Genomic DNA, 25,187 nt, shown 5'->3' with positions numbered 1-25,187 from the left:
CCAGAGGTCACACAGAGGTCACGGATCAGCCACAGGGATAATGTAGAGAGGGGTTAGGGACCAGCCAAAGGTCATACAGAGGTCACGGATCAGCCACAGGGATAATGTAGAGGAGACTTAGGGACCAGCCTGAGGTCACACATAGTGAGGTCACAGATCAGCCACAGGAATAATGTAGAGAGGAGTCAGGGACCAGCCAGAGGTCACACAGAGAGGTCACGGATCAGCTACAGGTATAATGGAGAGAGGAGTCAGGGACCAGTCAGAGGTCATACAGAGGTCACAGATCAGCCACAGGGATAATGTAGAGAGGAGTCAGGGACCAGCCAGAGGTCACACAGAGAGGTCACGGATCATCCACAGGGATAATGTAGAGGAGACTTAGGGACCAGCCAGAGGTCACACAGAGGTCACAGATCAGCCACAGGGATAATGTAGAGAGGAGTCAGGGACCAGCCAGAGGTCATACAGAGGTCATGGATCAGCCACAGGGATAATGTAGAGAGGAGTCAGGGACCAGCCAGAGGTCACACAGAGAGGTCACAGATTAGCCACAGGGATAATGTAGAGAGGAGTCAGGGACCAGCCAGAGGTCACACAGAGAGGTCACGGATCAGCCACAGGGATAATGTAGAGCAGAGTCAGGGACCAGCCAGAGGTCACACATAGTGAGGTCACGGATCAGCCACAAGAATAATGTAGAGAGGAGTCAAGGACCAGCCAGAGGTCACATGGAGAGGTCACGGATCAGCCACAGGGATAATGTAGAGCAGAGACAGGGACCAGCCAGAGGTCATACAGAGGTCATGGATCAGCCACACGGATAATGTAGAGCAGAGTCAGGGACCAGCCAGAGGTCACACATAGTGAGGTCACAGATCAGCCACAGAGATAATGTAGAGCAGAGTCAGGGACCAGCCAGAGGTCATACAGAGGTCATGGATCAGCCACAGGGATAATGTAGAGAGGAGTCAGGGACCAGCCAGAGGTCACACAGAGAAGTCACAGATCAGCCACAGGGATAATGTAGAGAGGAGTCAGGGACCAGCCAGAGGTCATACAGAGGTCATGGATCAGCCACAGGGATAATGTAGAGAGGAGTCAGGGACCAGCCAGAGGTCACACAGAGAGGTCACGGATCAGCCACAGGGATAATGTAGAGAGGAGTCAGGGACCAGCCAGAGGTCATACAGAGGTCATGGATCAGCCACAGGGATAATGTAGAGAGGAGTCAGGGACCAGCCAGAGGTCACACAGAGAGGTCATGGATCAGCCTCAGGGATAATGTAGAGAGGAGTCAGGGACCAGCCAGAGGTCACACAGAGAGGTCACGGATCAGCCACAGGGATAATGTAGAGAGGAGTCAGGGACCAGCCAGAGGTCATACAGAGGTCATGGATCAGCCACAGGGATAATGTAGAGAGGAGTCAGGGACCAGCCAGAGGTCATACAGAGGTCATGGATCAGCCACAGGGACAATGTAGAGAGGAGTCAGGGACCAGCCAGAGGTCATACAGAGGTCAGGGATCAGCCACAGGGATAATGTAGAGAGGAGTCAGGGACCAGCCAGAGGTCATACAGAGGTCACGGATCAGCCACAGGGATAATGTAGAGAGGAGTCAGGGACCAGCCAGAGGTCATACAGAGGTCATGGATCAGCCACAGGGATAATGTAGAGAGGAGTCAGGGACCAGCCAGAGGTCATACAGAGGTCACGGATCAGCCACAGGGATAATGTAGAGAGGAGTCAGGGACCAGCCAGAGGTCACACAGAGAGGTCACGGATCAGCCACAGGGATAATGTAGAGAGGAGTCAGGGACCAGCCAGAGGTCATACAGAGGTCATGGATCAGCCACAGGGATAATGTAGAGAGGAGTCAGGGACCAGCCAGAGGTCATACAGAGGTCATGGATCAGCCACAGGGATAATGTAGAGAGGAGTCAGGGACCAGCCAGAGGTCATACAGAGGTCATGGATCAGCCACAGGGATAATGTAGAGAGGAGTCAGGGACCAGCCAGAGGTCATACAGAGGTCACGGATCAGCCACAAGGATAAAGTAGAGAGGAGTCAGGGACCAGCCAGAGGTCATACAGAGGTCATGGATCAGCCACAGGGATAATGTAGAGAGGAGTCAGGGACCAGCCAGAGGTCATACAGAGGTCACGGATCAGCCACAGGGATAATGTAGAGAGGAGTCAGGGACCAGCCAGAGGTCATACAGAGGTCACGGATCAGCCACAGGGATAAAGTAGAGAGGAGTCAGGGACCAGCCAGAGGTCATACAGAGGTCATGGATCAGCCACAGGCATAATGTAGAGAGGAGTCAGGGACCAGCCAGAGGTCATGGATCAGCCACAGGGATAATGTAGAGAGGAGTCAGGGACCAGCGAGAGGTCATACAGAGGTCACGGATCAGCCACAGGGATAATGTAGAGAGGAGTCAGGGACCAGCCAGAGGTCATACAGAGGTCATGGATCAGCCTCAGGGATAATGTAGAGAGGAGTCAGGGACCAGCCAGAGGTCATACAGAGGTCATGGATCAGCCACAGGGATAATGTAGAGAGGAGTCAGGGACCAGCCAGAGGTCATACAGAGGTCATGGATCAGCCACAGGGATAATGTAGAGAGGAGTCAGGGACCAGCCAGAGGTCATACAGAGGTCATGGATCAGCCACAGGGATAATGTAGAGAGGAGTCAGGGACCAGCCAGAGGTCATACAGAGGTCATGGATCAGCCACAGGGATAATGTAGAGAGGAGTCAGGGACCAGCCAGAGGTCATACAGAGGTCACGGATCAGCCACAAGGATAAAGTAGAGAGGAGTCAGGGACCAGCCAGAGGTCATACAGAGGTCATGGATCAGCCACAGGGAGAATGTAGAGAGGAGTCAGGGACCAGCCAGAGGTCATACAGAGGTCACGGATCAGCCACAGGGATAACGTAGAGAGGAGTCAGGGACCAGCGAGAGGTCATACAGAGGTCACGGATCAGCCACAGGGATAACGTAGAGAGGAGTCAGGGACCAGCCAGAGGTCATACAGAGGTCATGGATCAGCCTCAGGGATAATGTAGAGAGGAGTCAGGGACCAGCCAGAGGTCATACAGAGGTCATGGATCAGCCACAGGGATAATGTAGAGAGGAGTCAGGGACCAGCCAGAGGTCATACAGAGGTCACGGATCAGCCACAGGGATAATGTAGAGAGGAGTCAGGGACCAGCCAGAGGTCATACAGAGGTCACGGATCAGCCACAGGGATAAGGTAGAGAGGAGTCAGGGACCAGCCAGAGGTCACACAGAGAGGTCACGGATCAGCCACAGGGATAATGTAGAGAGGAGTCAGGGACCAGCCAGAGGTCATACAGAGGTCATGGATCAGCCACAGGTATAATGTAGAGAGGAGTCAGGGACCAGCCAGAGGTCATACAGAGGTCAGGGATCAGCCACAGGGATAATGTAGAAAGGAGTCAGGGACCAGCCAGAGGTCATACAGAGGTCACGGATCAGCCACAGGGATAATGTAGAGAGGAGTCAGGGACCAGCCAGAGGTCATACAGAGGTCACGGATCAGCCACAGGGATAATGTAGAGAGGAGTCAGGGACCAGCCAGAGGTCATACAGAGGTCACGGATCAGCCACAGGGATAATGTAGAGAGGAGTCAGGGACCAGCCAGAGGTCATACAGAGGTCACGGATCAGCCACAGGGATAATGTAGAGAGGAGTCAGGGACCAGCCAGAGGTCATACAGAGGTCATGGATCAGCCACAGGGATAATGTAGAGAGGAGTCAGGGACCAGCCAGAGGTCATACAGAGGTCATGGATCAGCCACAGGGATAATGTAGAGAGGAGTCAGGGACCAGCCAGAGGTCATACAGAGGTCATGGATCAGCCACAGGGATAATGTAGAAAGGAGTCAGGGACCAGCCAGAGGTCATACAGAGGTCATGGATCAGCCACAGGGATAATGTACAGAGGTGTCAGGGACCAGCCAGAGGTCACACAGAGGTCATGGATCAGCCACAGGGATAATGTAGAGAGGAGTCAGGGACCAGCTAGAAGTCACACAGAGGTCATGGATCTGCCACAGGGATAATGTAGAGAGGAGTCAGGGACCAGCCAGAGGTCATACAGAGGTCATGGATCAGCCACAGGGATAATGTAGAGAGGAGTCAGGGACCAGCCAGAGGTCATACAGAGGTCATGGATCAGCCACAGGGATAATGTAGAGAGGAGTCAGGGACCAGCCAGAGGTCATACAGAGGTCATGGATCAGCCACAGGGATAATGTAGAGAGGAGTCAGGGACCAGCCAGAGGTCACACAGAGGTCTTGGATCAGCCACAGGGATAATGTAGAGAGGAGTCAGGGACCAGCCAGAGGTCACACAGAGGTCATGGATCAGCCACAGGGATAATGTAGAGAGGAGTCAGGGACCAGCCAGAGGTCATACAGAGGTCATGGATCAGCCACAGGGATAATGTAGAGAGGAGTCAGGGACCAGCCAGAGGTCATACAGAGGTCATGGATCAGCCACAGGGATAATGTACGGAGGAGTCAGGGACCAGCCAGAGGTCACACAGAGGTCATGGATCAGCCACAGGGATAATGTAGGGAGGAGTCAGGGACCAGCCAGAGGTCATACAGAGGTCATGGATCAGCCACAGGGATAATGTAGAGAGGAGTCAGGGACCAGCCAGAGGTCATACAGAGGTCATGGTTCAGCCACAGGGATAATGTAGAGAGGAGTCAGGGACCAGCCAGAGGTCATACAGAGGTCATGGATCAGCCACAGGGATAATGTAGAGAGGAGTCAGGGACCAGCCAGAGGTCATACAGAGGTCATGGATCAGCCACAGGGATAATGTAGGGAGGAGTCAGGGACCAGCCAGAGGTCACACACAGGAGGATGGTACATTAATAGAACACTATAAGGCTGTGAGTGGGCAGCAGCCATAGTGAGGGTATAGGAAAGTGCCACCTACAGATGCCGCGTCCCTATTAGAAGTGATGGACAGCACCAGCCTCATGGAGGGGGACGAGGAGAGAGGTTATCACAGAGATGAAGAGATAAGACACTCTTATGTACAGTACATGGGTTCTGGATAGGGTGTAACTTTAATACCCCATTATTTCATTAGGTCCTGTTGTCCGGTTTAGGATTTCTCACTGTTTCCAAACCATTATTATTATTATTATTATTATTATTATTATTATTATTATTATTGTTGTTATTATTATTATTATTATTATTATTATTATTATTGTTATTATTATTATTATTATTATTATTATTATTATTATTATTATTGTTATTAATATTATTGCATCAGATTTATTATATGTCCTGTGACTGGTGAAGGTGCTGCTCCTTGTATATAGGCGTTATAATACCTTACAGTAGTGGCACGCTCTGTCCCCCCAGCAGCCACATCTCTTACTCTGCTACTATGGCGTACATTCCCCATCTGAGGCTGAATGCTTGCGATAATCTTCTGGGGATATAAGCACAAAACAATATTAGGCTAATAATCTAAAGGTGCCCACACACATAGCGATTTTTCATCCAATTAGGCCAATTTCGACGAATCGCGATGACGAATCGGTTAACATAAGTCCAAATCGTGAGTTTTTACTCACGAGCACGATGCAGATGCGCGTCCCCGCTCGTCGTACCTCGCATCCTCTGATCTGCCGTGCTGTAGGGCAGATTAGCCAACCTGGAACACGATGGCAGCCGATCGTGAGGATTTTTTTTACTACCGACGAATCATCGCACAACGTGGAATTTGACTGACAGTAGCCTGGACACACCCCTCCGCCATTTTGTGCAGCATCGTGTATGAGAGAGAAGGAAGCACAGTCGGGAGCCTGCACACTGAAGTTTATTTTGTTGAAGTTTGGCGAGTATTTGTACTGTATAGATGCAACCACACTGTCCACCAATGTGTGCCCCCCACTGCCCACCAATGTGTGCCCCCAGGTAATAAATGCATGACCCAGCCACCGCCCACCATTATGAGGCAGGCGGTGGCTGGGTCATGCATTAAGCTCCCACTACCCACCAATGTGTGTCCCCCACCTAACCAACTGGCCACCAATGTCATGGGCCCACCTAATAATTAATTAGAAAACAATTAAACTTTTTGAAAAATTAATAAACAAATATATTTAAACAAGATAAACAAATACATTACAGGAAGATTCTTCATATTCAAATAACATAAAATATTTGTCAAAACATGTAAAAAATAAATACAAAACAGATAAAATAAAAATACATTGAAAGAAATAAAACTTAAAAAACAAACAAGTAAAAAACGTCTTTACTGTAACCAAAAAAACACCATACATTACATTTAAAAACACCATTCCTGTAAAACAGGGGTCTTCAGCCTTCGGCCCTCCAGCTGTTGTGGAGGGTCACATCCCAGCATGCCCTGCCAAGGTTTGGAAATATCAGCATGCTAAAACTGTGGCAGGGCATCCTGGGATCTGTAGTTCCACAACAGCTAGATGGCCAAAGGTTGAAGACCCATGCTGTTAAAGAAAGAAAAACATTAAAATACCTAAAAATAAGCACATGACATTCCTGTAAAAGAAAACACGATTACAATACCATACCAAACCTTTAAAAACCTGTAAAAAAGAAAATATTAAAACATTCAAAAATTTTACCATAACAACATAAAATATAACAAAACTATATACACTAATATTTATATGTCCTTTTTTTTTCCTCTTCATAGATATGTCCATGGATGGTGAACGTGAGTTCGTTAGCAGATTCATCGAAATCCTGCACTCTAAAGAGTGTCTGTGGAAGATAACTTTGCGCAAATACCACAATAAGTCACACAAGTTGGCCGCATTACAGCTGCTCTTGGAGTATACAAAACGGTATATTGTCGATGCTGACCTGAGAACTGTCCGGCAGAGAATTCAAAACCTCAGGACAGTGTACATAAAAGAAAAAAAGAAGGTGGATGACTCCAAAAACTCAGGAGCAGGCACAGATGATATATATGAGCCCACGCTCTGGTACTACCATATGATGTCCTTCATCAGTGATCAATACCCACAAAGGGAATCTATCGTATTGATGGCTGAGCGAGAGGGAGAACAGGAGGTTGCAGAAGTGCCTGGACCATCTGCTGAAGTCTTGGTAAGTAGTGACACAGTTAATACACCAAAATCCTTAATGTTTTTGTTGTTCAATCCAAAATGTCCAGTATAGTCAGTTAGTTCACATACATTCCTCCTGCCATGGCACCGCACCTGGTCCATTGAAATAGGCCATGTACTCCTCCCTCACTTCTTTGGCATGTGCGGTCAATGTTGTAGAAATTGGTGGTGCAGACACAGATGTGAAATGGCCAATGTCCTCCGGAGGTCCTACGTCTTCTGGTCTAGCTGGGACTGGTCCTCGTTGGGTAGTTTTTCTTCGCAGAAAGTTATGCAACACACAGCACACCATCACAACCCAGTCTATCTTCTCCACACGTAGGTTGATGGTGGTGTGGAAAATGCAAAAGCGGTTGCTCATTATTCCAAATGCATTTTCCACAATGCGTCGTGCCCGGGATAGACGGTAGTTGTAGATCCTCTTCTGTCGGGTCAGGCCCCTCTGTGCAAATGGCTTCATCACATGTTCATGTAATGCAAAAGCCTCGTCAGCGACGAAAACGTAATTTAGGCCGCGCTTTGTCTTGTCCAGTGAGGGCATGTTGAGGGTTTTGTTGGTGAGTCTTTGGTAGAAAGCCGTCTGTTTGAAGGACCCACCATCCGAAGCACGGCCATTCTTGCTGACATCCACAAACAGAAATTCGTAGTTGGCATTCACCTCTGCCATGAGAACGATACTGAAGAATCCTTTGTAGTTGTAGTAATATGATCCGGTGTTGGCAGGTCGGTTGATGTTGATGTGTTTCCCATCGATGGTTCCTCTGTAGTTAGGGAAATTCCAACGTTGTTCAAAATCTTCCGCGATGCTGGTCCACTCCTCCATGGTGTTAGGAAACTGTAACAATATTAAAAAAGGGGTTAGAACATGACTATAATATTTTTTTTCTTTGTTTCCTATATAGGCTCCCACCCAAGACCATGATTTGGGATCCACACTGGAGCTCGGTCTGCTCGGGGAAAGTGATGTGGAGAATACCACACAACTGGCAACACCCATTGCACCAGGACCCCTCATCCTCTTCCCAACAACCCCCCCCCCCAAAAAAAAATGGAGAAAGGAGAACCATACGGAACGGGAGGACTTATTTCTCATGAATGCAGAACACCTGCTTCAAAAACCTCCTGATGCAATCGATGACTTTACGGCACATGTAACAGCACTATGCGGAATATGGATGAAGATACAAAAAAAAAAATTCCTCAGGCTAAATTATGACCTATTGAGTAGGTGTATGAGCAAAAACATCCACAATTCAACGTATATAGCTGACCCAATGCTGTTTTTCCCTGCCCCAAATACCTATGTCAGGCCCCCCCAGCCCAGTTAGAGACCCCACCATCTGTCAGGCCCCCCCCAGCCCAGTTAGAGACCCCACCATCTGTCAGGCCCCCACCCAGCACCCAAAGCACAAGCACTACCGTTATACAGATATCTCATTTTTTCTGTTTATTTTGTTGTGAATTTTACTATCACCAAATTTTATGACTCCCAATAGGTGCTGGCTGCATGGGATAGGGTGGCGATGACGCTGTTTGGACAAGGTCACTACGCACATGGCACATATACACATTGCTGGAAGCCGGGGCCACAATGTATACTTGTGCCATGTGTGTATTGGCCTGTTTAAAGTTTAAACTGGTGTCTGACCCACCCTATCACATACAGCCAGCTACCTATTGGGATTCATAACATTTGGTGATAATGTTGTTTTTAAAAAAAATGTTATTGCAATGTATATTGCCTACAGGTCAGTGCACATTTTCGTTAATGCAGCCTATTATTTGCTGTCTATTTCTAAAAAAAAAAAAAAAATTGTGAGGACATAGGACCTCATTCAGACCCGCACGCAAGTGCTGAGCGCTCGCAAGTGGGTCAATGTTTAGGCCCAGCGCACACGCAGCGGCTGCACTGCGCGTGCGCAAGCCCCGGTGCGAGAGACTTATTCTCTCACTCCGGAGCTCACTACAACAGGGGCGGCTGTCGATGTTGATCCACAGCTTCCCCCGTTTTGTAGGCATGGCGGGGGGGTGGTTTCAGAAACGGAGGCGTTCCGAACGCCTGCCGTTTTGTGGGCGGCCACACTGACATCAGCAGTGATGTCAGTGGGGAGCTTCCTGCTCGATCAGAGCAGGAAGCTCCCTGGGACTTGCGCTTGCTGAAACCCAACCTTAGGGTCTCGTCGCAAGTCCCGATGGTCGCGATGGTCTTGACCATCGCGACCATCAACCTGGTCGGTCGCTAAAGCTGTGGGTGGTAACCCACAGCTTAGCTAGCGACCAGGAGGCCGCACTTGAAAACACAAGCGGCCGCCCACATTCAGAGTGACCGCTCGCATTTTGCGAGTGCCTCTGAATGAGGGCTATAGTGTGCAAGTGTTTTTTGCCCACAGTGGCTCTGTCTGTATTGTTCAGATGTTGTTGTAGTGTTGTGTACACAAGATGGCTGCTATACAGCACAGTTCTCTGCCTGATTGGCACAGTTAAAAATGAAAATTTAAAACAATATTTAACAACAAATAAAAACAAATTTTATTTCTTTAAACAAGGAAATAATGTGTGGTGTTTTTTTTTAACTTACCTTATAATACTGGTACTGCAGCACTTTAATGATCACTTTGCAGGTCTCTGGAATGATGATGCCCAAGGAGTGAGGTTAGACGAGTGTCCCAAACTTCAGGTCTTCTAGTGACCTTCCTGTAGCCAGATGCCTCAGGGTAGCCACCAGTCTGTCTTCAGCAGGGATTGCCCTCCGCCACCTTGTGTCCTGTCTCTGGATGTGGGGGGTCACCAGATGCAGCAATTCCTGGAAGCTGGCGTCATCCATGCGCAGGTAGTTGCGATAATCCACTGGGTTGTTCTCCTTGATCTCCATCAGCGGGGACATGTGAGAGCGGGTGTCCCTTTGTAGAAGCCACTCCTTGGTCCAGCATGCTCTCGTCCTTCTTCGCTGGACCCTCTTCCTAATCCCCCGGACCCCAGCTTCAGTGACCAACACTCTATACCGATAGGGAATTATGCAGGTAGGTAGCACACACTTGCAGGTAGAATAAACTTCGTAAAAGGCAAGCCAAATACAAAGAGCACAGTAGCACTGTACAGGATTCAGCAGGAATACACCTAGTAGCAGAGCAGAATGTACACAGAGTTTAAAGGGTGCCTGCTTTTTATACTCCCTAGATAGCCCCTCCCATTGTCTTGATTATTTAAAACTCACGATTTGTTATGGCCAATCTCACGATGTGTACGATCCGATAGATCGTGAGATCATAAAACAGATTGGGTGATTTTTTGGGCAAAATCGTGATCACGACGGCAAGGGAGCTCCCATTCATGAGGAAATTGGACAAGAAATCGGATCGTGAGCACATATATGTGTGTGGGCACCTTAATAAGGGTTACGGTTTAGTAATTGCCTTGATTGACAGTATTATAGACTGTGTGTAACCTATCAGCATTAGTCAGGGGAGTGATGCCGGTGTGGCCTGGAACGGGGCAGGATCTCCCTGGCTTCCTGTTGGGGGTTCGTGCCAGCTCTCCCTGGCTCTGTAGGTGTTTGGTTCCCAGTTGTTGATAATTACGGATCTTTCTTGCTTGGCGGGAAGGCATTGCTTTTTAGCTGCACTAGCTGTAGTTCCATCCACCGCCCATCGGAACTAAGGTCCTGTTCTTGAAAGGGGACCTTGGCGTATCTGTGATGACAGTTCCAGTAATGGGGCTGGTTTTTCTCACAATCCTGTCCCTATGTGTGATGGAGCTTAGTCCGTTTTATATTTTATCTTTACGCCGCACTAATTGTCACCAATGCTCCATCAGCCTCCCTCCATTCTCACATGGTCATTTCAATAAATTAATGACCTTTAACTGCCAACTACATTGTTGTGCCAGTATATTAGGGGGGGTGGGAGAAGGGAGATTTTCATTATTCATTATTATTACCTGCTAGCCAGGACTGTGTGTACCCCATTAGCCCATATGCGGCATATTAGATTGTAAGCTCATCAGGGCTGACCAGTGTTATTTGCTCCCTACGTCATGACGTACAGCGCAGTATACATAGTAATATAGAGCCGAGCAGCGAGCAGAGGACGCACATCTCCTCTCACACTGGGCAGAGGTTTATGTATTTTTCCTATGACTGAACCAGTGATGGAAGAAGACAATGAACTGTACAATGTCTGTATTCCTGGTAACACAATCCCGCCACAATTACGCTCTACTTAATATTACAAAGTGTAGCTGAGACTGGTGACAGAGGAGCTTATTATACGCAGCCCTGGAGTTTATTAGTAATAATATACTTATTACATATACAATATTTGAAGTAGCTTTGGTCTAGAATAGGAGGAGGTGCCGCAGATCTCAGGTGTCCGGTGTTACTGTAAATAAAATCACCATCCTGCTGTTACAGACGTTTCTCATACACCCGGCAGTTCGTTAAAGTGTTGACAACTCAGCTTCTCATTATTACACTCTGTGATTCCATCATTTCCCAGAAGCCCAGAACACAGCAGAGGGGCCGGTGCTCAGTAACAGCTGGGAATCACCAGTAATATAGATATACATATATACATGATGAAATATAAATTATTACCATACCTACCTCTGTAAGTCACCTGTTCATATCCCCTCCCCCACTGTGCCAGGACCATGGCATTGGCGGGTGAGATGTCACCATGGCCTTACCATGTAGATTCAGAGCCTGATTAAGGGGGCAAGTGCACCGGTCCCCCCTCAGTACCGATCACCAGCATGCAAGTCCTCCCATGATGCTGCCCATTGCTGCCCCTTCCCCTCGCCAGCGATATCCGGTTCCTCTGCTCTATGGCTGCACATGAAGAATGGATCTTAAATAGGTGAGGGGCTGGAGCGGTTGAGAGGGGTCATAGTGAAGGAATGTTTAGAATAAAGGGTTAGGATATTTGAGTTTGATCATGAGGGTGAAGGGGTTAATGCTTTAATGGAGTTATAGATTAAGGTATCTAGAGGGTTTGAATAGGTATTAATTCATGATGAAGGAATGCTAAACAAAATATCTATTATGGCATCACTGGGATGCTCAGTGTAATGTATGGTGGTCACTGTGTATTTATGTCAGTCACTGGGATTATCTGTGTACTATATGTCAGTCATTGGGATGCTCAGTGTAATGTATGGTGGTCACTGTGTATTTATGTCAGTCACTGGGATTCTCTGTGTAATATATGTCAGTCAATGTGATTCTCTATGTACTATATGTCAGTCACTGGGATTCTCTGTGTATTTATGTCAGTCACTGGGATTCTCTATGTACTATATGTCAGTCACTGGGATTCTCTGTGTATTTATGTCAGTCACTGGGATTCTCTGTGTACTATATGTCAGTCACTGGGATTCTCTATGAACTATATGTCAGTCACTGGGATTCTCTGTGTATTTATGTCAGTCACTGGGATTCTCTGTGTACTATATGTCAGTCACTAGGATTCTCTGTGTATTTATGTCAGTCACTGGGATGCTCAGTGTAATGTATGGTGGTCACTGTGTATTTATGTCAGTCACTGGGATTCTCTGTGTACTATATGTCAGTCAGGGGGATTCTCTTTGTACTATATGTCAGTCACGGGGATTCTCTATGTAATATATGTCAGTCACTGGGATTCTCTGTGTATTTATGTCAGTCACTTGGATTCTCTGTGTACTATATGTCAGTCACTGGGATTCTCTGTGTATTTATGTCAGTCACTGGGATGCTCAGTGTAATGTATGGTGGTCACTGTGTATTTATGTCAGTCACTGGGATTCTCTGTGTACTATATGTCAGTCACTGGGATTCTCTGTGTATATATGTCAGTCACTGGGATTCTCTGTGTATTTATGTCAGTCACTGGGATGCTCAGTGTAATGTATGGTGGTCACTGTGTATTTATGTCAGTCACTGGGAGTCTCTGTGTACTATATGTCAGTGACTGGGATTCACTGTGTACTATATGTCAGTCACTGGGATTCTCTGTGCATTTATGTCAGTCAGTGGGATTCTCTGTGTACTATATGTCAGTCATTGGGATTCTCTATGTACTATATGTCAGTCACTGGGATTCTCTGTGTATTTATATCAGTCACTGGGATTCTCTGTGTACTATATGTCAGTCACTGGGATTCTCTATGTACTATATGTCAGTCACTGGGATTCTCTGTGTATTTATGTCAGTCACTGGGATTCTCTGTGTACTATACGTCAGTCACTGGGATTATCTGTGTACTATATGTCAGTCACTGGGATGCTCAGTATAATGTATGGTGGTCACTGTGTATTTATGTCAGTCACTGGGATTCTCTGTGTACTAAATGTCAGTCACTGGGATTCACTGTGTACTATATGTCAGTCACTGGGATGCTCAGTGTAATGTATGGTGGTCACTGTGTATTTATGTCAGTCACTGGGATTCTCTGTGTACTATATGTCAGTCACTGGGATTCACTGTGTACTATATGTCAGTCACTGGGATTCTCTGTGTATTTATGTCAGTCAGTGGGATTCTCTGTGTACTATATGTCAGTCACTGGGATTCTCTGTGTATATATGTCAGTCACTGGGATTCTCTGTGTATTTATGTCAGTCACTGGGATGCTCAGTGTAATGTATGGTGGTCACTGTGTATTTATGTCAGTCACTGGGAGTCTCTGTGTACTATATGTCAGTGACTGGGATTCACTGTGTACTATATGTCAGTCACTGGGATTCTCTGTGCATTTATGTCAGTCAGTGGGATTCTCTGTGTTCTATATGTCAGTCATTGGGATTCTCTATGTACTATATGTCAGTCACTGGGATTCTCTGTGTATTTATATCAGTCACTGGGATTCTCTGTGTACTATATGTCAGTCATTGGGATTCTCTATGTACTATATGTCAGTCACTGGGATTCTCTGTGTATTTATGTCAGTCACTGGGATTCTCTGTGTACTATACGTCAGTCACTGGGATTATCTGTGTACTATATGTCAGTCACTGGGATGCTCAGTGTAATGTATGGTGGTCACTGTGTATTTATGTCTGTCACTGGGATTCTCTGTGTACTAAATGTCAGTCACTGGGATTCACTGTGTACTATATGTCAGTCACTGGGATGCTCAGTGTAATGTATGGTGGTCACTGTGTATTTATGTCAGTCACTGGGATTCTCTGTGTACTATATGTCAGTCACTGGGATTCACTCTGTACTATAAGTCAGTCACTGGGATTCTCTGTGTATTTATGTCAGTCAGTGGGATTCACTGTGTACTATATGTCAGTCACTGGGATTATCGGTGTAATATTTGTCAGTCACTGGGATTCTCTATGAACTATATGTCAGTCACTGAGATTCTCTGTGTATTTATGTCAGTCACTGGGATTCTCTGTGTACTATATGTCAGTCACTAGGATTCTCCATGTACTATATGTCAGTCACTGGGATTCTCTGCGTATTTATGTCAGTCACTGGGATTCTCTATGAACTATATGTCAGTCACTGGGATTCTCTGTGTATTTATGTCAGTCACTGGGTTTCTCTGTGTACTATATGTCAGTCACTGGGATTCTCCATGTGCTTTATGTCAGTCACTGGGATTCTCTGTGTATTTATGTCAGTCACTGGGATTCTCTGTGTACTATATGTAAGTCACTGGGATTCTCTGTGTATTTATGTCAGTCACTGGGATGCTCAGTGTAATGTATGGTGGTCACTGTGTATTTATGGCAGTCACTGGGATTCTCTATGTACTATATGTCAGTCACTGGGATTCTCTGTGTACTATATGTCAGTCACTGGGATTCTATGTGTACTATATGTCAGTCACTGGGATTCTATGTGTACTATATGTCAATCACTGGGATTCTATGTGTACTATATGTCAGTCACTGGGATTCTCTGTGTACTATATGTCAGTCACTGGGATTCTCTGTGTACTATATGTCAGTCACTGGGATTCTATGTGTACTATATGTCAGTCACTGGGATGCTCAGTGTAATGTATGGTGGTCACTGTGTATTTATGTCAGTCACTGGGATTCTCTGTGTACTATATGTCATTCACTGGGATTTTCTGTGTATTTATGTCAGTCACTGGGATTCTCTGTGTACTATATGTCAGTCACTGGGATTCTCTGTGTATTTATGTCAGTCACTGGGATGCTCAGTGTAATGTATGGTTGTCACTGTTTATTTATGTCAGTCACTGGGATTCTCTGTGTACTATATGTCAGTCACTGGGATTCTCTGTGTATTTATGTCAGTCACTGGGATTCTCTGTGTACTACATGCCAGTCACTGGGATACTCTGTGTATTTATGTCAGTCACTGGGATGCTCAGTGTAATGTATGGTGGTCACTGTGCATTTATGTCAGTCACTGGGATTCACTGTGTACCATATGTCAGTCACTGGGATTCTCTGTGTACTATATGTCAGTCACTGGGATGCTCAGTGTAATGTATGGTGGTCACTGTGTATTTATTGCAGTTACTGGGATTCTCTGTGTACTATATGTCAGTCACTGGGATTCTATGTGTACTATATGTCAGTCACTGGGATTCTATGTGTACTATATGTCAGTCACTGGGATTCTCTGTGTACTATATGTCAGTCACTGGGATTCTCCATATGCTATATGTCAGTCACTGGGATTCTCTGTGTATTTATGTCAGTCACTGGGATGCTCAGTGTAATGTATGGTGGTCACTGTGTATTTATGTCAGTCACTGGGATTCTCTGTGTACTATATGTCAGTCACTGGGATTCTCTGTGTATTTATGTCAATCAGTGGGATTCTCTGTGTACTATATGTCAGTCACAGGGATTCCCTGTGTACTATATGTCAGTCACTGGGATTCTCTGTGTATTTATGTCAGTCACTGGGATTCTCTCTGTACTACATGTCAGTCAATGGGATTCTCTGTGCATTTATGTCAGTCACTGGGATGCTCAGTGTAATGTATGGTGGTCACTGTGTATTTATGTCAGTCACTGGGATTCACTGTGTACCATATGTCAGTCACTGGGATTCTCTGTGTACTATATGTCAGTCACTGGGATGCTCAGTGTAATGTATGGTGGTCACTGTGTATTTATTGCAGTTACTGGGATTCTCTGTGTACTATATGTCAGTCACTGGGATTCTATGTGTACTATATGTCAGTCACTGCGATTCTATGTGTACTATATGTCAGTCACTGGGATTCTATGTGTACTATATGTCAGTCACTGGGATTCTCCATGTGTTATATGTCAGTCACTGGGATTCTCTGTGTATTTATGTCAGTCACTGGGATGCTCAGTGTAATGTATGGTGGTCACTGTGTATTTATGTCAGTCACTGGGATTCTCTGTGTACTATATGTCAGTCACTGGGATTCTCTGTGTATTTATGTCAGTCACTGGGATGCTCAGTGTAATGTATGGTTGTCACTGTGTATTTATGTCAGTCACTGGGATTTTCTGTGTACTATATGTCTGTCAGTGGGATTCTCTGTGTATTTATGTCAGTCACTGGGATGCTCAGTGTAATGTATGGTGGTCACTGTGTATTTATGTCAGTCACTTGGATTATCTGTGTACTATATGTCAGTAATTTGGATGCTCAGTGTAATGTATGGTGGTCACTGTGTATTTATGTCAGTCACTGGGATTCTCTGTGTAATATATGTCAGTCAATGTGATTCTCTATGTACTATATGTCTGTCACTGGGATCCTCTGTGTATTTATGTCAGTCACTGGGATTCTCTATGTACTAAATGTCAGTCACTGGGATTCTCTGTGTCTTTATGTCAGTCACTGGGATTCTCTGTGTACTATGTCAGTCACTGGGATTCTCTATGAACTATATGTCAGTCACTGGAATTCTCTGTGTATTTATGTCAGTCACTGGGATTCTCTGTGTACTATATGTCAGTCACTAGGATTCTCTCTGTTTTTATGTCAGTCACTGGAATGCTCAGGGTAATGTATGGTGGTCACTGTGCATTTATGTCAGTCACTGGGATTCTCTGTGTACTATATGTCAGTCAGGGGGATTCTCTTTGTACTATATGTCAGTCACGGGGATTCTCTATGTAATATATGTCAGTCACTGGGATTCTCTGTGTATTTATGTCAGTCACTGGGATTCTCTGTGTACTATATGTCAGTCACTGGGATTCTCTGTGTATTTATGTCAGTCACTGGGATGCTCAGTGTAATGCATGGTGGCCACTGTGTATTTATGTCAGTCACTGGGATTCTCAGTGTACATATGTCAGTCCCTGGGATTATCTGTGTACAAAATGTCAGTCCCTGGGATTCTCTGTGTATTTATGTCAGTCACTGGGATTCTCTGTGCACTATATGTCAGTCACTGGGATTCTCTGTGTATTTATGTCAGTCACTGGGATGCTCAGTGTAATGTATGGTGGTCACTGTGTATTTATGACAGTCACTGGGATTTTCTTTGTATATATGTCAGTCACTTGGATTCTCTGTGTATTTATGTCAGTCACTGGGATGCTCAGTGCAATGTATGGTGGTCACTGTGTATTTATGTCAGTCACTGGGAGTCTCTTTGTACTATATGTCAGTGACTGGGATTCACTGTGTACTATATGTCAGTCTCTGGGATTCTCTGTGTATTTATGTCAGTCAGTGGGATTCTCTGTGTAATATATGTCAGTCATTGGGATTCTCTATGTACTATATGTCAGTCACTGGGATTCTCTGTGTATTTTTTGTCAGTCACTGGGATGCTCAGTGTAATGTATGGTGGTCACTGTGTATTTATGTCAGTCACTGGGATTCTCTGTGTACTATATGTCAGTCACTGGGATTCTCTGTGTATATATGTCAGTCACTGGGATTCTCTGTGTATTTATGTCGGTAACTGGGATGCTCAGTGTAATGTATGGTGGTCACTGTGTATTTATATCAGTCACTGGGAGTCTCTGTGTACTATATGTCAGTGACTGGGATTCACTGTGTACTATATATCAGTCACTGGGATTGTCTGTGCATTTATGTCAGTCAGTGGGATTCTCTGTGTACTATATGTCAGTCATTGGGATTCTCTATGTACTATATGTCAGTCACTGGGATTCTCTGTGTATTTATATCAGTCACTGGGATTCTCTGTGTACTATATGTCAGTCACTGGGATTCTCTATGTACTATATGTCAGTCACTGGGATTCTCTGTGTATTTATGTCAGTCACTGGGATTCTCTGTGTACTATACGTCAGTCACTGGGATTATCTGTGTACTATATGTCAGTCACTGGGATGCTCAGTGTAATGTATGGTGGTCACTGTGTATTTATGACAGTCACTGGGATTCTCTGTGTACTAAATGTCAGTCACTGGGATTCACTGTGTACTATATATCAGTCACTGGGATGCTCAGTGTAATGTATGGTGGTCACTGTGTATTTATGTCAGTCACTGGGATTCTCTGTGTACTATATGTCAGTCACTGGGATTCACTGTGTACTATATGTCAGTCACTGGGATTCTCTGTGTATTTATGTCAGTCAGTGGGATTCTCTGTGTACTATATGTCAGTCACTGGGATTATCGGTGTAATATTTGTCAGTCACTGGGATTCTCTATGAACTATATGTCAGTCACTGAGATTCTCTGTGTATTTATGTCAGTCACTGGGATTCTCTGTGTACTATATGTCAGTCACTAGGATTCTCCATGTACTATATGTCAGTCACTGGGATTCTCTGCATATTTATGTCAATCACTGGGATTCTCTATGAACTATATGTCAGTCACTGGGATTCTCTGTGTATTTATGTCAGTCACTGGGATTCTCTGTGTACTATATGTCAGTCACTGGGATTCTCCTTGTGCTTTATGTCAGTCACTGGGATTCTCTGTGTATTTATGTCAGTCACTGGGATTCTCTGTGTACTATATGTAAGTCACTGGGATTCTCTGTGTATTTATGTCAGTCACTGGGATGCTCAGTGTAATGTATGGTGGTCACTGTGTATTTATGGCAGTCACTGGGATTCTCTATGTACTATATGTCAGTCACTGGGATTCTCTGTGTACTATATGTCAGTCACTGGGATTCTATGTGTACTATATGTCAGTCACTGGGATTCTATGTGTACTATATGTCAATCACTGGGATTCTATGTGTACTATATGTCAGTCACTGGGATTCTCTGTGTACTATATGTCAGTCACTGGGATTCTCTGTGTACTATATGTCAGTCACTGGGTTTCTATGTGTACTATATGTTAGTCACTGGGATGCTCAGTGTAATGTATGGTGGTCACTGTGTATTTATGTCAGTCACTGGGATTCTCTGTGTACTATATGTCAGTCACTGGGATTCTCTGTGTATTTATGTCAGTCACTGGGATTCTCTGTGTACTATATGTCAGTCACTGGGATTCTCTGTGTATTTATGTCAGTCACTGGGATGCTCAGTGTAATGTATGGTTGTCACTGTTTATTTATGTCAGTCACTGGGATTCTCTGTGTACTATATGTCAGTCACTGGGATTCTCTGTGTATTTATGTCAGTCACTGGGATTCTCTGTGTACTACATGCCAGTCACTGGGATTCTCTGTGTATTTATGTCAGTCACTGGGATGCTCAGTGTAATGTATGGTGGTCACTGTGTATTTATGTCAGTCACTGGGATTCACTGTGTACCATATGTCAGTCACTGGGATTCTCTGTGTACTACATGTCAGTCACTGGGATGCTCAGTGTAATGTATGGTGGTCACTGTGTATTTATTGCAGTTACTGGGATTCTCTGTGTACTATATGTCAGTCACTGGGATTCTATGTGTACTATATGTCAGTCACTGGGATTCTATGTGTACTATATGTCAGTCACTGGGATTCTATGTGTACTATATGTCAGTCACTGGGATTCTCCATGTGCTATATGTCAGTCACTGGGATTCTCTGTGTATTTATGTCAGTCACTGGGATGCTCAGTGTAATGTATGGTGGTCACTGGGTATTTATGTCAGTCACTGGGATTCTCTGTGTACTATATGTCAGTCACTGGGATTCTCTGTGTATTTATGTCAATCAGTGGGATTCTCTGTGTACTATATGTCAGTCACACGGATTCTCTGTGTACTATATGTCAGTCACTGGGATTCTCTGTGTATTTATGTCAGTCACTGGGATTCTCTGTGTACTACATGTCAGTCACTGGGATTCTCTGTGTATTTATGTCAGTCACTGGGATGCTCAGTGTAATGTATGGTGGTCACTGTGTATTTATGTCAGTCACTGGGATTCACTGTGTACCATATGTCAGTCACTGGGATTCTCTGTGTACTATATGTCAGTCACTGGGATGCTCAGTGTAATGTATGGTGGTCACTGTGTATTTATTGCAGTTACTGGGATTCTCTGTGTACTATATGTCAGTCACTGGGATTCTATGTGTACTATATGTCAGTCACTGCGATTCTATGTGTACTATATGTCAGTCACTGGGATTCTATGTGTACTATATGTCAGTCACTGGGATTCTCCATGTGCTATATGTCAGTCACTGGGATTGTCTGTGCATTTATGTCAGTCAGTGGGATTCTCTGTGTACTATATGTCAGTCATTGGGATTTTCTATGTACTATATGTCAGTCACTGGGATTCTCTGTGTATTTATATCAGTCACTGGGATTCTCTGTGTACTATATGTCAGTCACTGGGATTCTCTATGTACTATATGTCAGTCACTGGGATTCTCTGTGTATTTATGTCAGTCACTGGGATTCTCTGTGTACTATACGTCAGTCACTGGGATTATCTGTGTACTATATGTCAGTCACTGGGATGCTCAGTGTAATGTATGGTGGTCACTGTGTATTTATGACAGTCACTGGGATTCTCTGTGTACTAAATGTCAGTCACTGGGATTCACTGTGTACTATATATCAGTCACTGGGATGCTCAGTGTAATGTATGGTGGACACTGTGTATTTATGTCAGTCACTGGGATTCTCTGTGTACTATATGTCAGTCACTGGGATTCACTGTGTACTATATGTCAGTCACTGGGATTCTCTGTGTATTTATGTCAGTCAGTGGGATTCTCTGTGTACTATATGTCAGTCACTGGGATTATCAGTGTAATATTTGTCAGTCACTGGGATTCTCTATGAACTATATGTCAGTCACTGAGATTCTCTGTGTATTTATGTCAGTCACTGGGATTCTCTGTGTACTATATGTCAGTCACTGGGATTCTCTGCGTATTTATGTCAATCACTGGGATTCTCTATGAACTATATGTCAGTCACTGGGATTCTCTGTGTATTTATGTCAGTCACTGGGATTCTCTGTGTACTATATGTCAGTCACTGGGATTCTCCTTGTGCTTTATGTCAGTCACTGGGATTCTCTGTGTATTTATGTCAGTCACTGGGATTCTCTGTGTACTATATGTAAGTCACTGGGATTCTCTGTGTATTTATGTCAGTCACTTGGATGCTCAGTGTAATGTATGGTGGTCACTGTGTATTTATGGCAGTCACTGGGATTCTCTATGTACTATATGTCAGTCACTGGGATTCTCTGTGTACTATATGTCAGTCACTGGGATTCTATGTGTACTATCTGTCAGTCACTGGGATTCTATGTGTACTATATGTCAATCACTGGGATTCTATGTGTACTATTTGTCAGTCACTGGGATTCTCTGTGTACTATATGTCAGTCACTGGGATTCTCTGTGTACTATATGTCAGTCACTGGGTTTCTATGTGTACTATATGTTAGTCACTGGGATGCTCAGTGTAATGTATGGTGGTCACTGTGTATTTATGTCAGTCACTGGGATTCTCTGTGTACTATATGTCAGTCACTGGGATTCTCTGTGTATTTATGTCAGTCACTGGGATTCTCTGTGTACTATATGTCAGTCACTGGGATTCTCTGTGTATTTATGTCAGTCACTGGGATGCTCAGTGTAATGTATGGTTGTCACTGTTTATTTATGTCAGTCACTGGGATTCTCTGTGTACTATATGTCAGTCACTGGGATTCTCTGTGTATTTATGTCAGTCACTGGGATTCTCTGTGTACTACATGCCAGTCACTGGGATTCTCTGTGTATTTATGTCAGTCACTGGGATGCTCAGTGTAATGTATGGTGGTCACTGTGTATTTATGTCAGTCACTGGGATTCACTGTGTACCATATGTCAGTCACTGGGATTCTCTGTGTACTACATGTCAGTCACTGGGATGCTCAGTGTAATGTATGGTGGTCACTGTGTATTTATTGCAGTTACTGGGATTCTCTGTGTACTATATGTCAGTCACTGGGATTCTATGTGTACTATATGTCAGTCACTGGGATTCTATGTGTACTATATGTCAGTCACTGGGATTCTATGTGTACTATATGTCAGTCACTGGGATTCTCCATGTGCTATATGTCAGTCACTGGGATTCTCTGTGTATTTATGTCAGTCACTGGGATGCTCAGTGTAATGTATGGTGGTCACTGTGTATTTATGTCAGTCACTGGGATTCTCTGTGTACTATTTGTCAGTCACTGGGATTCTCTGTGTATTTATGTCAATCAGTGGGATTCTCTGTGTACTATATGTCAGTCACACGGATTCTCTGTGTACTATATGTCACTCACTGGGATTCTCTGTGTATTTATGTCAGTCACTGGGATTCTCTGTGTACTACATGTCAGTCACTGGGATTCTCTGTGTATTTATATCAGTCACTGGGATGCTCAGTGTAATGTATGGTGGTCACTGTGTATTTATGTCAGTCACTGGGATTCACTGTGTACCATATGTCAGTCACTGGGATTCTCTGTGTACTATATGTCAGTCACTGGGATGCTCAGTGTAATGTATGGTGGTCACTGTGTATTTATTGCAGTTACTGGGATTCTCTGTGTACTATATGTCAGTCACTGGGATTCTATGTGTACTATATGTCAGTCACTGCGATTCTATGTGTACTATATATCAGTCACTGGGATTCTATGTGTACTATATGTCAGTCACTGGGATTCTCCATGTGCTATATGTCAGTCACTGGGATTATCTGTGTATTTATGTCAGTCACTGGGATGCTCAGTGTAATGTATGGTGGTCACTGTGTATTAATGTCAGTCACTGGGATTCTCTGTGTACTATATGTCAGTCACTGGGATTCTCTGTGTATTTATGTCAGTCACTGGGATGCTCAGTGTACTATATGTCAGTCTGGGGGATTCTCTTTATGTCAGTCACTGGGATTCTCTGTGTATTTATGTCAGTCACTGGGATTCTCTGTGTACTATATGTCAGTCACTGGGATTCTCTGTGTATTTATGTCAGTCACTGGGATGCTCAGTGTAATGTATGGTGGTCACTGTGTATTTATGTCAGTCACTGGGATTTTCTTTGTATATATGTCAGTCACTGGGATTCTCTGTGTATTTATGTCAGTCACTGGGATGCTCAGTGCAATGTATGGTGGTCACTGTGTATTTATGTCAGTCACTGGGAGTCTCTGTGTACTATATGTCAGTGACTGGGATTCACTGTGTACTATATGTCAGTCACTGGGATTCTCTGTGTTTTTATGTCAGTCAGTGAGATTCTCTGTGTAATATATGTCAGTCATTGGGATTCTCTATGTACTATATGTCAGTCACTGGGATTCTCTGTGTATTTATGTCAGTCACTGGGATTCTCTGTGTACTATATGTCAGTCACTGGGATTCTCTATGTACTATATGTCAGTCACAGGGATTCTCAGTGTATTTATGTCAGTCACTGGGATTCTATGTGTACTATACGTCAGTCACTGGGATTCTCTGTGTATTTATGTCAGTCACTGGGATGCTCAGTGTATTGTATGGTGGTCACTGTGTATTTATGTCAGTCACTGGGATTTTCTGTGTACTATATGTCAGTCACTGGGATTTACTGTGTACTATATGTCAGTCACTGGGATGCTCAGTGTAATGTATGGTGGTCACTGTGTATTTATGTCAGTCACTGGGATTCTCTGTGTACTATATGTCAGTCACTGGGATTCACTGTGTACTATATGTCAGTCACTGGGATGCTCAGTGTAATGTATGGTGGTCACTGTGTATTTATGTCAGTCACTGGGATTCTCTGTGTACTATATGTCAGTCACTGGGATTCACTGTGTACTATATGTCAGTCACTGGGATTCTCTGTGTATTTATGTCAGTCAGTGGGATTCTCTGTGTACTATATGTCAGTCACTGGGATTATCGGTGTAATATTTGTCAGTCACTGGGATTCTCTATGAACTATATGTCAGTCACTGGGATTCTCTGTGTATTTATGTCAGTCACTGGGATTCTCTGTGTACTATATGTCAGTCACTGGGATTCTCCATGCGCTTTAAGTCAGTCACTGGGATTCTCTGTGTATTTATGTCAGTCACTGGGATTCTCTGTGTACTATATGTCCGTCACTGGGATTCTCTGTGTATTTATGTCAATCACTGGGATGCTCAGTGTAATGTGTGGTGGTCACTGTCTATTTATGGCAGTCACTGGGATTCTCAATGTACTATATGTCAGTCACTGGGATTCTCTGTGTACTATATGTCAGTCACTGGGATTCTATGTGTACTATATATCAGTCACTGGGATTCTATGTGTACTATATGTCAATCACTGGGATTCTATGTGTACTATATGTCAGTCAGTGGGATTCTATGTGTACTATATGTCAATCACTGGGATTCTATGTGTACTATATGTCAGTCACTGGGATTCTCTGTGTACTATATGTCAGTCACTGGGATTCTCTGTGTACTATATGTCAGTCACTTGCATTCTATGTGTACTATATGTTAGTCACTAGGATGCTCAGTGTAATGTATGGTGGTCACTGTGTATTTATGTCAGTCACTGGGATTCTCGGTGTACTATATGTCAGTCACTGGGATTCTCTGTGTATTTATGTCAGTCACTGGGATTCTCTGTGTACTATATGTCAGTCACTGGGATTCTCTGTGTATTTATGTCAGTCAGTGGGATG

The sequence above is a fragment of the Taudactylus pleione genome, unplaced genomic scaffold (genome assembly GCF_031769625.1).
Source record: "Taudactylus pleione unplaced genomic scaffold, aTauple2 ptg000646l, whole genome shotgun sequence".
Taxonomy (NCBI): domain Eukaryota; kingdom Metazoa; phylum Chordata; class Amphibia; order Anura; family Myobatrachidae; genus Taudactylus; species Taudactylus pleione.
The sequence above is the reverse complement of the archived record's forward strand: the minus strand, read 5'-3'. Positions refer to the sequence as shown.